The sequence below is a fragment of the Neopsephotus bourkii genome, unplaced genomic scaffold (genome assembly GCF_033783945.1).
Source record: "Neopsephotus bourkii isolate Nb327-2 ecotype Australia unplaced genomic scaffold, CSIRO-AGI_Nbou_v1 NB_1279, whole genome shotgun sequence".
NCBI lineage: Eukaryota > Metazoa > Chordata > Aves > Psittaciformes > Psittacidae > Neopsephotus > Neopsephotus bourkii.
In genome coordinates, this window is record NW_026901764.1 from 3,382,282 (window position 1) to 3,394,138 (window position 11,857).

An 11,857-nucleotide genomic window follows, 5' to 3' on the forward strand; every position below is an offset into this window, starting at 1 on the left:
AGTGCCACCATCACTACCTTGTTGGTTGGTAGCAAACCAAATGATGTTGGAACACATCAGTGGTTTCCGTTGGTGAGAAATCTACATCTTTGCTACATCAGCTTTCACACTCCTAAAGTATTCCTCATGTTTGTACTTTTTAGACATTTGACTTTGGAAAGCTTATAATTTATAAACGAATAGTGGCTGACCCAGAACGTCACTGTGGCAAGACTGTTCCCTATACCCTACCCAAAACATAAACATGCTTACATGAAGGCCGTGTGGTCTGAAGTTGGAAATAGGAGTCTGGGATTAAAAATAAGCCAGCTACCAACTCCTTGTGTGACCTTGGTCAAGTCTTTCAACACCCTTATCCTTCAGCTCCCAAACTATGTAACTAAAAGAGTGATGGAGAGGCCTTTGTGAAGGTTATTGATTTATCACTGTTTGCAAAGCCTGCCGAGATGCCACTGGGAAAAGCATCAAACTGTATGTGTTTAAAGGATCAATGTATGTTATGACATTATTACTGACATACTATTAAATACATTGCACAAAAAAAAATTCAGAAGATAGGAAGAGAAAAATAGTTGCAAGCCAACCTGCAAAAGAGGACTTATATTTGGTACATTATGTCTGATCTTGTAGCAGCAGTTAAACAAAACATGAGATGAACATTTTGTATGGAGGGATCAGAAAGCCAAAGGCACTCAAGACCATCCAGAATTAGACACCCTCACTCTTCTCAAGGACTTATTTGGGAGTCACATATTCAAGTCTTCACAGTGGTGAACTGTGCAATTGGTGCAATTTTCTTAAGGTAGATCACCCATTTTTTTTCAAAAAGCTGTCTTGTAATTTTTGTGTAAGAAAAGCAGTTTTATTTTTATGCTTTTCTCAACCACACGTACATTTAGGTAAATTCTGATTTTTCACCTATGCAAATGCAAGGGGCATTTTACACTTTTCTTAAGTACTGACACATTTACAACTGCAATTTCTCCAAAATGTCATTCAGCCAAGATTGATTATTTGCTGCAAAGTGAGGAGAGGAAAGAGAAAGAAAGGAGCTGTCAAGCATTCTTGCTTTTTTCTTTAGGAAGGAGAAAAGAGAGGCTTATCTTTGGAAAGACAGAGCCTTTTATTAAAGAATGAAATGAGCACTGAACAAACAGTATGTGGAATTCCAGATATGCTGATACTAACAGAAGAAATAGTTAAGATGGCAGAAAAATCTTGTGGTTTTAGAGACTTCAAAGGCATTTGTTCTAGATGGATCTCCATTAATTCCTGGGACTTGCTGATTCATGTGGTCCATTTGCATGTGATGCATTTCACCCATTGCCCCTCTCCCCAAAAAATTATCATGTCATGGTTTTTCTTAATTTATTCCATTTCTCAAGCTTCCTCTTACATCTTAAAATTCAGACCTCCATGTGGCTATGGAACTGCTCCACTGCAAATTACTACTATATTCTATTAGTATTTTGTTATTGATGTACTCTGGAATTATTATATAATCAAGACTTGCAACAAGCTACATAGAATACAAAGGTGCCTTTTCTCAACTATTTTTCTCTCAAAAGCAAATCACAGAGAAAGCCACCTTGATTTCCTGTGACCAAAAAATTTGCAGTAACTGCTTTGATAAAGTAACAGGATTCCTTTCATTTTTGCTGTTATAATCCTTGTAAAGTAATGGCCAAGGACCAGGTTCTGGTGCCTTTATTGACACAAAATAGCATTGAAATCTGAGAATCTTCCAACTGACTTTGACAACTTGCAGAGTAAGGCTATTAAATTAAACAAGTCACATCTGTGAATTCTAAACCAAGACCCCAACATATGGCTCAATGCTTTTGCCACTGCTGTTAGAAAACTTATGTATTTACTTACTAAGCTTAGACATTTTAATAGATTTATAGCCTATTATAACAATAATAATGAAAAGTTGAGTCTCCAATTAGTCAAAAAACCTATATCACATATGCTTCTATAGACCTAGATATTAGCCAAGATGTGGGCATTTGCAGTATAATTGTCCCTCTAAATCTATAACCTCACCTTTAAAAGGACCTGACAGTTCTTCCCATCTGTGGTAAGAACTCAGCCTGCTAAACACTAAAAGCTGTGGTAAAAACCTCACCCCCTCCACCTGTCTCATACAGGAACAGCCAAATGTGCTCCACTTAGTTACAGTTTTGTTAGATGAAGTAATGTCCATTGGGAACTGGACAGAAATTATTACACCTTTTTTTCACAGGACCATACATAAGTGGCCTAACGTGTTTTAAACTAGAGATATATAAACAAAGCAGAGCCACCAACTCCCAATATTTGACCTTGATTTTATAAAATGTACCCAAAGGCAGATTCACTGAAATTGCAATTGACTTTTCAATCATTTTGCCTTTTCTTCTGGGTCACTGTAGAAGCACAGTGAATTGCTATTATGCTTAACTACGTTTAGAATATCATGCCTGCTTCTGAAGCTAATTGACTCTTTCCAACTCTAAACAAACCACTGAACCTTTTCAGGAAGCTCTGCAGTACAGAGCACACAGAGCTAACTTGCAACAGCTGGGTTTTGCATTGTGTGTTTGATGCAGAGTGTGGGCTTCAGGCAAGGCCAGGAAGTTTAACATTTTTAATGTACATATATGTATTATTTTTAAGATGTCAGGATCCTTTATCATATGCAGTATTTGAAAAGCTGCCTATCACCAGAAAAACAGCAGACAAGATACAGGAAAAAGCTGGACACCAAACCACAGTGCTATGTGATAGATGCACATTCACAGTAAGGCCTGTGCAATTGCTAGGAAGACTCAGGTGCCCCAGCAACATCCCCTCCTCCTCCAAGCTAAAAGCAACATCGCACTTTCCAGCTCTTGCCCACAGCCCAGTCTATATGTACTCCACGGGGATCATATAGCTACCTGTCTATAGCCTCTGAATCTCTCAAATTCAGGTTTAGGGGTTAACTAGGATGTGTTCCACAGCCCCCTGCAAAGGAGGAAAGTCCAGCCATTTAGTAGAAGGCTTTAATCTTACGTTGAGTGTAACATGACAGAGGAGATACTATTACCTTGTAAAGCTATGGAAAAGTTCCAGCACAGTTTTGAAAGCATTTCTTTTCCACACTAGCTTTCATAGGCATGTTCCTCCACACACACATTCCATCCCATACCCCCCCCCCCCCAATCCCCGGGGTTGCAGCATGCCTGCCCTTTACTCACAGCTGCTTTTAATTTCCTTAATTAGAACACAGGTGAAGCTTAAGGCACCATACCATGGTTATTTCAAATATTGCAACCTGTGTGGGTTTTAAACACCAACACTGGTCCCAGAGATGGCTGTTAAAAGTACTAATGACTAGGATAAGGCACTTTAAGAAACAAGGAAATACATTTGTGTCTCCTTTTTCAGAATGTTATTTTTTATACATATTGTTTGCTTAAAGCATATTGTTTGCTTAAACCAACAACTTCAAAGTCTGAATGCATAATAAGCATCAGATAAAGGAAAAGGAGAAGATATAAGCTTAACTGCAAGCTGCTGTGAGTTCATTCCATACAAAACTAGACAAAACACAGCAAGTCTTAAGGCTCTTTGAAAGGACAAAGTTTATCGCAGGTTACGATTTGGCCCATTTGGCTGACATTTTACTTCTCCATCAGAGCCTGGAACTTGGCAGACAACGCAAGTTTCTTTTTCTCCTCAGTAAAGTATCTGATTTTCTTTCCAAGTACTCAAAAACCTGGGCCTGAAGTTCACTTTTACTGTATAGACATGAAGTAATTTGACAAGACAAATTACAAGAAAACAGACAAACAAAAAGTTCTAAATTTAAAGCACAATATGAAGTCACTGCTAAAGCTGAATCACCATTAATGTTCCCCTCACAAGAAAGTTATTTCCTGTAGGCAAGATCAGCAGCCTCAGACTCACCTACATGCAGACAGCAAGAGCCAGCAGCAGATAGGATTCCTCAGCACCAGTGCAGGAATGGGCTATGCAAGGCTGTGGTAGAGCTAAAGACCATTACCACAACAACTCAAAAAGAGGAAGGGGGCCTTGGGCTGTACTTAAATAGGACTCCTGGGCCCAGAGTCCTAATTATTAAGGTAATTAAGGCTCCCAGGCCCTGCACTTAGCAACCTGTTTCAGGGACTTCCAGAAAGCAGGTGTGAAATACTGGGCCAGGTCTCATCTTTAGCTTCCAAATCTGGCAACTATCCCCTCAGTTTCCAATGACTCTCACTTTTGAAACGGTTTTCTTCTTTTCTCAAATGGGCTTGCAATTATGCCTGATTTTTTAGGCATTGCTTAAGCCTAACAACTAACACCTGAATTTGACATCAAACACAGAATCAGTTAAAAGAAGTGGGAAGATGGAAAATAACGTCTTTGGTTATACAGTTCCTCCCACACCAATGGAAAGTTATTCCCAAAACTTTTCTGCTTTTTGAAACCAGTCAATCCATGAGATTTCCACTAGCTCCCTTGGGAGGTATTCTACACCATATGAAGTTTCCTGATAGTCAGATTAAGTTTTCTTTTGCCCAATTTCATGCATTTATTCCTAATAATACACCCTGCAGCCATCCTAAAAATCCTTCTCTCTTCTTAACATTTGGACCCTTGCAGTATGCTAGACAGTTCACATATTCTCTTTAGTCATTGTTTCCTCATTCAGATATTTCTTTTGGAAAATAAACTTGGCAGAGACCAGAAGACAGCTCTATTACCATCAAACCTCCTGTGAATGCAACTGGAAAAAGAAAAGCTCCTCAGTTAAGTACTTCAGTGTGCAAATAACACACACTGGAATTAACAGCAATCCCCAGAGTGGTGATTCTCAGAAGCTCTATACGTGGAAATCTCACCCAAGGATAGAGAAGGAGATTGAACCAGCTTAAGAATTGAGGAAGATAGTGTGTTCTCATCACTAAAGCACGAGTTGGATTATCTGAAGCTACTCCTGGCTCTGCCATCAAACTACTGTGTGGTCTGCTGTGACTTTGTTTCCCTATGCATCAAATGGTTTTATGGGAATTTGGCTTCTTTTCTTTCCTCTTAGCATTTCTTTTTTAAACCAAATAATTGAGGGGAGAAGATTACCACAGGAAAAAAGGTCCCTGCAAAATGCCTTGAGCCCTAAAAGCATCAGCTTATATACTACATAAATAGTTGGAATACTGATAGAATTAAAAATTTCCTCCTGTTCCCTTGATGAGGAGGAAGCAATACACTTCCCAAAACTCAAGGAGAAATTCGTGACAAAGGTGTGTCAAAGGTCTATAGGGTGGTACTGACATTCCAGGTTTAACTGGGAAGTAAACAGAATGGCAATCTGTCACAGGATATGATGGACTCTTTCCTTGCTCTCCCTATCCAGTACCTGAGCACTGATGTAAGTGGTAACTAAAGTGTGACTGGAGTACCTTTTTGGAAGCATTCTCAGTGCAAATCTCAGCACCACTATGCTAGGTTGGTATGCTGCTGACAGTAATTTAGAGATGATGGGAAGCATCATTTAACTACTCTAGTCACTAAACAGCTTCAGCACCCACAACACTCACCAGAACCTAAACCCCAAGATAACTTTAGTACTGAGTTTGCAGGACCCATCCCGCATCATCCATTACTTCCTACAGATAGTATGTCTACTAACCACAGCAGCATTAGCACCCAAAACCAGCTAGTTTTTTATATCATGACCAAAATTACACAGTGGGATTTGGATGTATTGCAAAAAAATTGCAGCTGGCTTTTCAAACCTGCATGGGAAGAAAACTAGAACTTTCTGCAAGCCAAAAGGAGATTTCTCCACACTATTTTCCAGGACTCAAAAGCTAGAATAGAAGCTAGTTTTTACAGAGATTAACCTTATGAGGTAGAAGCACAGGGACATACAATCTGCTACCTCCAGTCTTTTTCCAGAGCTCCTGCTCCTGACCATGAACAGTTGGACATATGTAGTGAAATGCTTTTCAGGAAGCAGGTACACTATGCCAGAACTGACTAATTGTGAATGGGTTTACCACCCAAAGGAGATAAGAAACTGTGCTTGAGAAACTATTTCAGAAAAAAGAATTCTTCCTCCTCTGCATCAGCCTCCCTTATTGTTTCAGTTCATCTTCAGTCGATCTTTTCTAAGCCTATGATAGAGATTAGAGCAGTATATGGAAAACCTGGCAAAGCTATACTTCCTTCCTGACAATCCATATACCTCTTTGTGAGTTAAAACAACACAATACATGTTATCTGAGCTCATCTACAGGTTACTTCATACAATTAATGAAAGTGATTCCTCTAATGCCATATGATGAATGTTAAATCAGAGCCAAGCCCTCAGTACAATCTCCTCAACAACATGACAATGACTCCTTTTCCTCTATTATTTTCCTATCTTTACTGCATCGTGTAAGACTAAGCTTAATTTTGCAGAGATACATAATTATAAGGATGACCTGGACAACATCTCTTGTTCTCATACTAGTTTATCTCTGTTCATTTCACAAATCTTGACAAGAAAACTTCTAAATTGATTTTGAAAAAGTTGCTCTCTCTACCAAAAGGACTTTCAAGATTAATTCAACAGTACTGTTGACTGGCCTGAAACTCAATAGCAGCCCGCTACGATGAACGATTTTAATACCTCTGCCTACAATATGTCTAACAAAAATGTTCTTATCCTATAACTTTATACCCAATTATTTATGCAAAGGAGAGGAAAACCATAAAGAATACCCCTCAACTGTGGATAGATTTTCAGCAGAACAATTTTAGAGTTCTTTCTTCAAAGGGATATGTAGGAAGAAACTCATTTGTCTCTGCTCTGAAATGAAAGTACACATGACTACCCCTCTAATCAATCACATCCTTTGTATTTATGTAGTTTGGTATGGTTTGTGTTTTCATGATGTTCTTTTTATTATAAAGAATTCAGACTCCTATGTGTAGTCAAAACTAGTTTATGAATGCACACACACAAAAAAAATCCTGGTATCAATCAATATCTTGTCTAAAGAGGGAACAATGTTATTACTATTCAGTGACCAGTAACATTAAGTGAATGAGGTGCACATTCATCCAAATTCTTCTATGAAACTACTTAGATTTACAAATATGAAAGTACAAAGGCAAGGTCTTTTGAACTGGTAAATCAGAAGAACTTTGCTGAACCTATAGCAGTTAGTATCGCTGGGGGTCTTGGCCCACAGAATAGTCCATCAGTATTTTAAATACACCTTCCTACTATATATGTAAAAATGCTGTATTATCTTAATATGTGTCATCAATATTAATGGACTTTGTTATATAAATTTTACACTAATATATTTCTACTGCCATTAGTAGAAATACAACAGTAGAAAACAAGTATAACAAATAAATCAAGCACCATATGGAAACATAAAATTTCAATGAAAATTAGCCTCTCCACCTCCAAAAGTTAACTGGCCCATCTGTAAAAACATTAGGTACCAAACGTAATAATTTTAATGAAGAAGGAAAGAATAAACTTCTACATTAGAAATTAAAACAAACAGTAGTGAAAGCAGTAAATTGAGCTAATAAGGTCCAGCAGAAACATAAATCACCCAGCCCAGCAGACAATGTTTGAAAAAGGCTAAGTGGGAACAAGCCACAGAGATGAGATGAGACAAAGTAACCATGTCATGTAGAACAGATGCTCCAAAACAAACACAATGGCAAAAACAATTATATGTTAATCAAAGCCTTAGTACAAAGAAAAATAAAAAAAAAAATGTATCTTGTCAAGTTTCACAATTGCTTCTGGTTTTGGACAACAGAATTTGCACTTGCAAAAATCCCCCTGCAAAGAAAGAGGCAGGTAAAAACTACGCCAGTAATTCGTACATGGATGTCTCTAGCTAGCTGGCTGAATTCAGATGCTCTAGCTGATACACAATTAAATATATGAATTCATGAGTGAAAACATTCACCTACTCATAAATAATTTCCTAGTGCATCATTTGCTGCCACAGTCTGCTTCTTAGAAGAGGACTGCTGAATTTCACCTTACCAATTTATATTCTCAAATTCAGAAGACCAAAGGTAGTTATGTAGTGCGTCTTCAGTCTTCATGTGTTAGAAGAGGTTACAGAAGCAGTGCTAAACACACACAACCAAGGAAAATTCTTATCCAGTAATAGATGAGACATAATGCATGAGGCCTGAGCAATACATATCCAAGTCAGGAACTAGCACTCAACATGAGTAATGCTTCCAAAAATGGAATCTCAGAAGAGAAAAACATTAGAACAGTGCAAAATATTCCCAGTTCAGTTAAAGACGTTAATGAGTGTATACATAAACATGAAATTTCAGAGGCTCTGAAATTTAAAAACACTTTCAGATGGTTACAGTCATGTTTCTTTATGATTATGAAACACAGGCAAAGTAAAACTGTGGTTCAGGAGGCAATAACTCAGTTTCTTCAGTTTCTGAAACCAGAAACTGGACTAGCCTTTAGTTCTGATGCAACAATTGAATTTTAACCTAAGGGATATAAATTCTCCTTTTAATAATCCTGCTCTCATGATTATGTACACTAAACTATAATAACAAAGACACAGACCCCATAACTGGAAATATAGAAGACTGAAGGTCTTCTGAGGTCTGACCATAATAAAGGTGAAGCAATTCACACAGCTGGGGAAAAAAGCATCATGTGACCGTGTTTATGCTCTCTTTGCATACACACTCTTATAAACACATATACAAACATATTTGGAGAAGCAACTAATAGAGGAGAACAGGATTTCATTATTAGTCTAATCTGTCCTTAGCAAAACTTTCTCAACTGGTTGAAACCAACAAAAAAAAAAACAACAACAAAACCCAGCAACAACAACAAAAAACAACACAAACACAAACAAACAAACAAGCCAGAAAACTGCAAGCCTGTCTGACAAACATGTATAAAACCAGATTCAATCCAGTAAAACACTGAACTTTGACGTGCGTGCTTTTCTGAATTAAGGTGGAAGAGAGCCCTATTCTGCTACTTTTAAATGTTGTACTTACAACTGACTGGCAACATTTGAAAAATCAGATCCCTGTTCACACTTCTAATATTTTAAGTGGCCTGGGAAAACATAAATAAAACTAATTAAATGACATAGCCAATTTATTTAGTCTCTTCTTGCAAGTGAAATGAAAGTACACATCTAGTGCATGAACTTGTACATGAAAAGTCATCCCTCTATAATAAAACTTTTTTTTTAACCTCCTGAGCTGGTCCCAGCTGCTTTTCATACATCTATAACAAACTTTGTGCCAAATGAACTGCTTATATATTTTTCTAAACAAGCCCCACTTTACTTTTTCCAATCAGTCCACACAGATGGCAAGTAAAGAAAACACTTTAGTGTCAATCTGGTAGAGACCATCACTGAAGTGGTTTTGCCAAGAAAAAACAGACTAAACATTAATGAGGCCAAATAGAGAAGCCTGTTTTACAGGCTGAAAGTACTAGATTTTTCTGGACATACAAAAATTCAATAGTCACTTTAAAGTGCTTACAAAAAAAAAAATGCTTCTCCACTTTCCTGCAGTATATATCAACCATATTCTAACTGGAGTAGCAATGTTCAGTCCACACAAGCAAGAATGGGTACTACATTTCTAAAACTTTAGCAAGGAAATGTTTTGGGATTTTTTTTTTCTTTTTTCTGTCGATGTACACAAAAGTTTCTGCACCCCTTGTAGTGAGGATATTTTCCATTACAAAGAATGAACTTCACAGAGTTTTCCTACAATGTTGCTAAATAAGTTGCTCTTATTGAAAGATCTTACTATTTGGCTTTTTTGAACACTACCTGAATTAACACCACATCAATATACATGTAGTAACTCCAGACTAATTTCTGCTGTACCTGTTTTTGTGAATGCAGCTAGCAGAGCTGAGAAAAAGGAAAAATTAGGGAAAATCCAAAATAAATATTCTATTTGACAAAGTGCTAGGTTTTGCCTACAAGGCAATATTAAAGTTTGCGTTGTCTAGTATGCCTTGCAGATGAGACACAATATCCTCCATGTACAGCAGTGTCATTGCTTAGCACTTGCCAAGACCTGACCAGATACAGCTATTACTGAAGCACAATTAATCAAAGTGTAGCATATAAATCTGTTATTGCATCAGGAGGTTTCAGGGAGGTTGATTAGATCCTTTATATCCAGGCTTCATCAACAGTGAAAGTTAAGTAAGAAGTATAGAGTGTACAATACAGTTTTTAAACGAAGGAGTCATATTCACTTTGAAGCTTTATCACAGGAAAATGGTTGTCAGTTATCTATATACCTCACACTTGGAGCTTTCTTTACAAAACAATTTTTTAAGTCACTCAAACACCGGTTTTAATGGTAAATTTGAGATTCTCTTTCCTATGAAGGGAAACAGCTGCTTGACAATATGTAGTTCTGTTTCAAATATGTCTAAACTGCCATGAGAAAAGCATTTGTGTGCTACTCATGTTAATATTGCCTTCTTCAATAACAAGTGAAGCTGCTATTGACTTAGGTTAGACATGTAGAGTATTTTGAACCGTCAAGGCAGAATCACAGTGAGCAGTTTCCAGTGGTCAAAAAGATCCAAAGATAAATGTCTCACTATATTACATTTCTCACAGGTTTCATCTTTTCTTCTTCAGCTTTTCTTTTGTAATGTTCTTTTCTCATCTCATCTTTTTTTAGCACTTTTTTGTAAGCATTTTCCATGATACATAGCCAGTTGAGGATCAACTGTCAGGTTCCATTTCCTCTTCTGTATACCTTAAGCGGTGGTCCAGATCTTAAAGGAGGCCAACATGTTGCACAAGGAAAGACCTGGACATCCGAACTGCTGTGTGATGAGCACTGCTGAGATTGTGGCAATGTTTCAGTGGAAGAGTAGGTCTTTAGAAGAGTCTTCTCCTAATAGTGAAAATTATTTTTAAGTCTAAACTGCTATGAGCAGAGTGAATTATTTACCCTGACTAGCTCATTATAAACTGTTGCTGGTTTGTCTTATTTCCCCACAAGAGCATTTAGTTTATCAGTGTATCCTTCAGTCACTGTAATTTTATGCCAAAGCAGATACAAGTCTAAAGAAAAGGATCTAAAGATATATAGATTAAAAAATCAGGGATCAGTTTAAAGATATGTCCAGAAGACAAAGCTTCAAAAGGTGTTGTTAATTAGATTGCTCTGTGGTAAGGACATTATCTCTAATAAGCCTATCCTCTATTAAACCACTAAGGAGTCGATGCTGTGATAAGACTGTTCTCAAACACAATGAATTATAGACATACAATTATTGAAAGGAGTAGAGCAAGCTTTCCCTTCTCCCATAGTGCTACCTAGTGACTCCCTGTGCTCACCCTAACTGCTGATGAGCAAAGATGTATAGACTGGCACATCAGATTTGATCATTCTGGTAAAAGGTGATCAAATTAGGTATTAGAAACTCGTTAAGACAAAACAAAAACTCACTGCTTTTAAAGCTACCTGTAGAGATTTCAGCACTTTCACAGAAGCATGGGAAGAGCAAACCCAGTGAAAACCCTGCCTTATTAGAGCAGAAGGGTTTTCCTACAAGTATTTCATTTTGGAACACTGACATAACAGTTTCACCAAGATCCTCTCAGGCATCAATAACTGTATAATGATTGCTGCAATAACTGCAAAATTCATCCAAGAATTGCAGTATGATTTTCATTTCTCTAAAAAAAATAAAGAGAATGAAGTGATCAGAGTGAAGGAGCAAAAATTACATGAACAGAAGTTACAAGACAAATTCAGTCATATCTATGGCATTTCCAAGCATTTCTTTAAACTGAGATATGCATTAAGGCTTGTGTAAGTC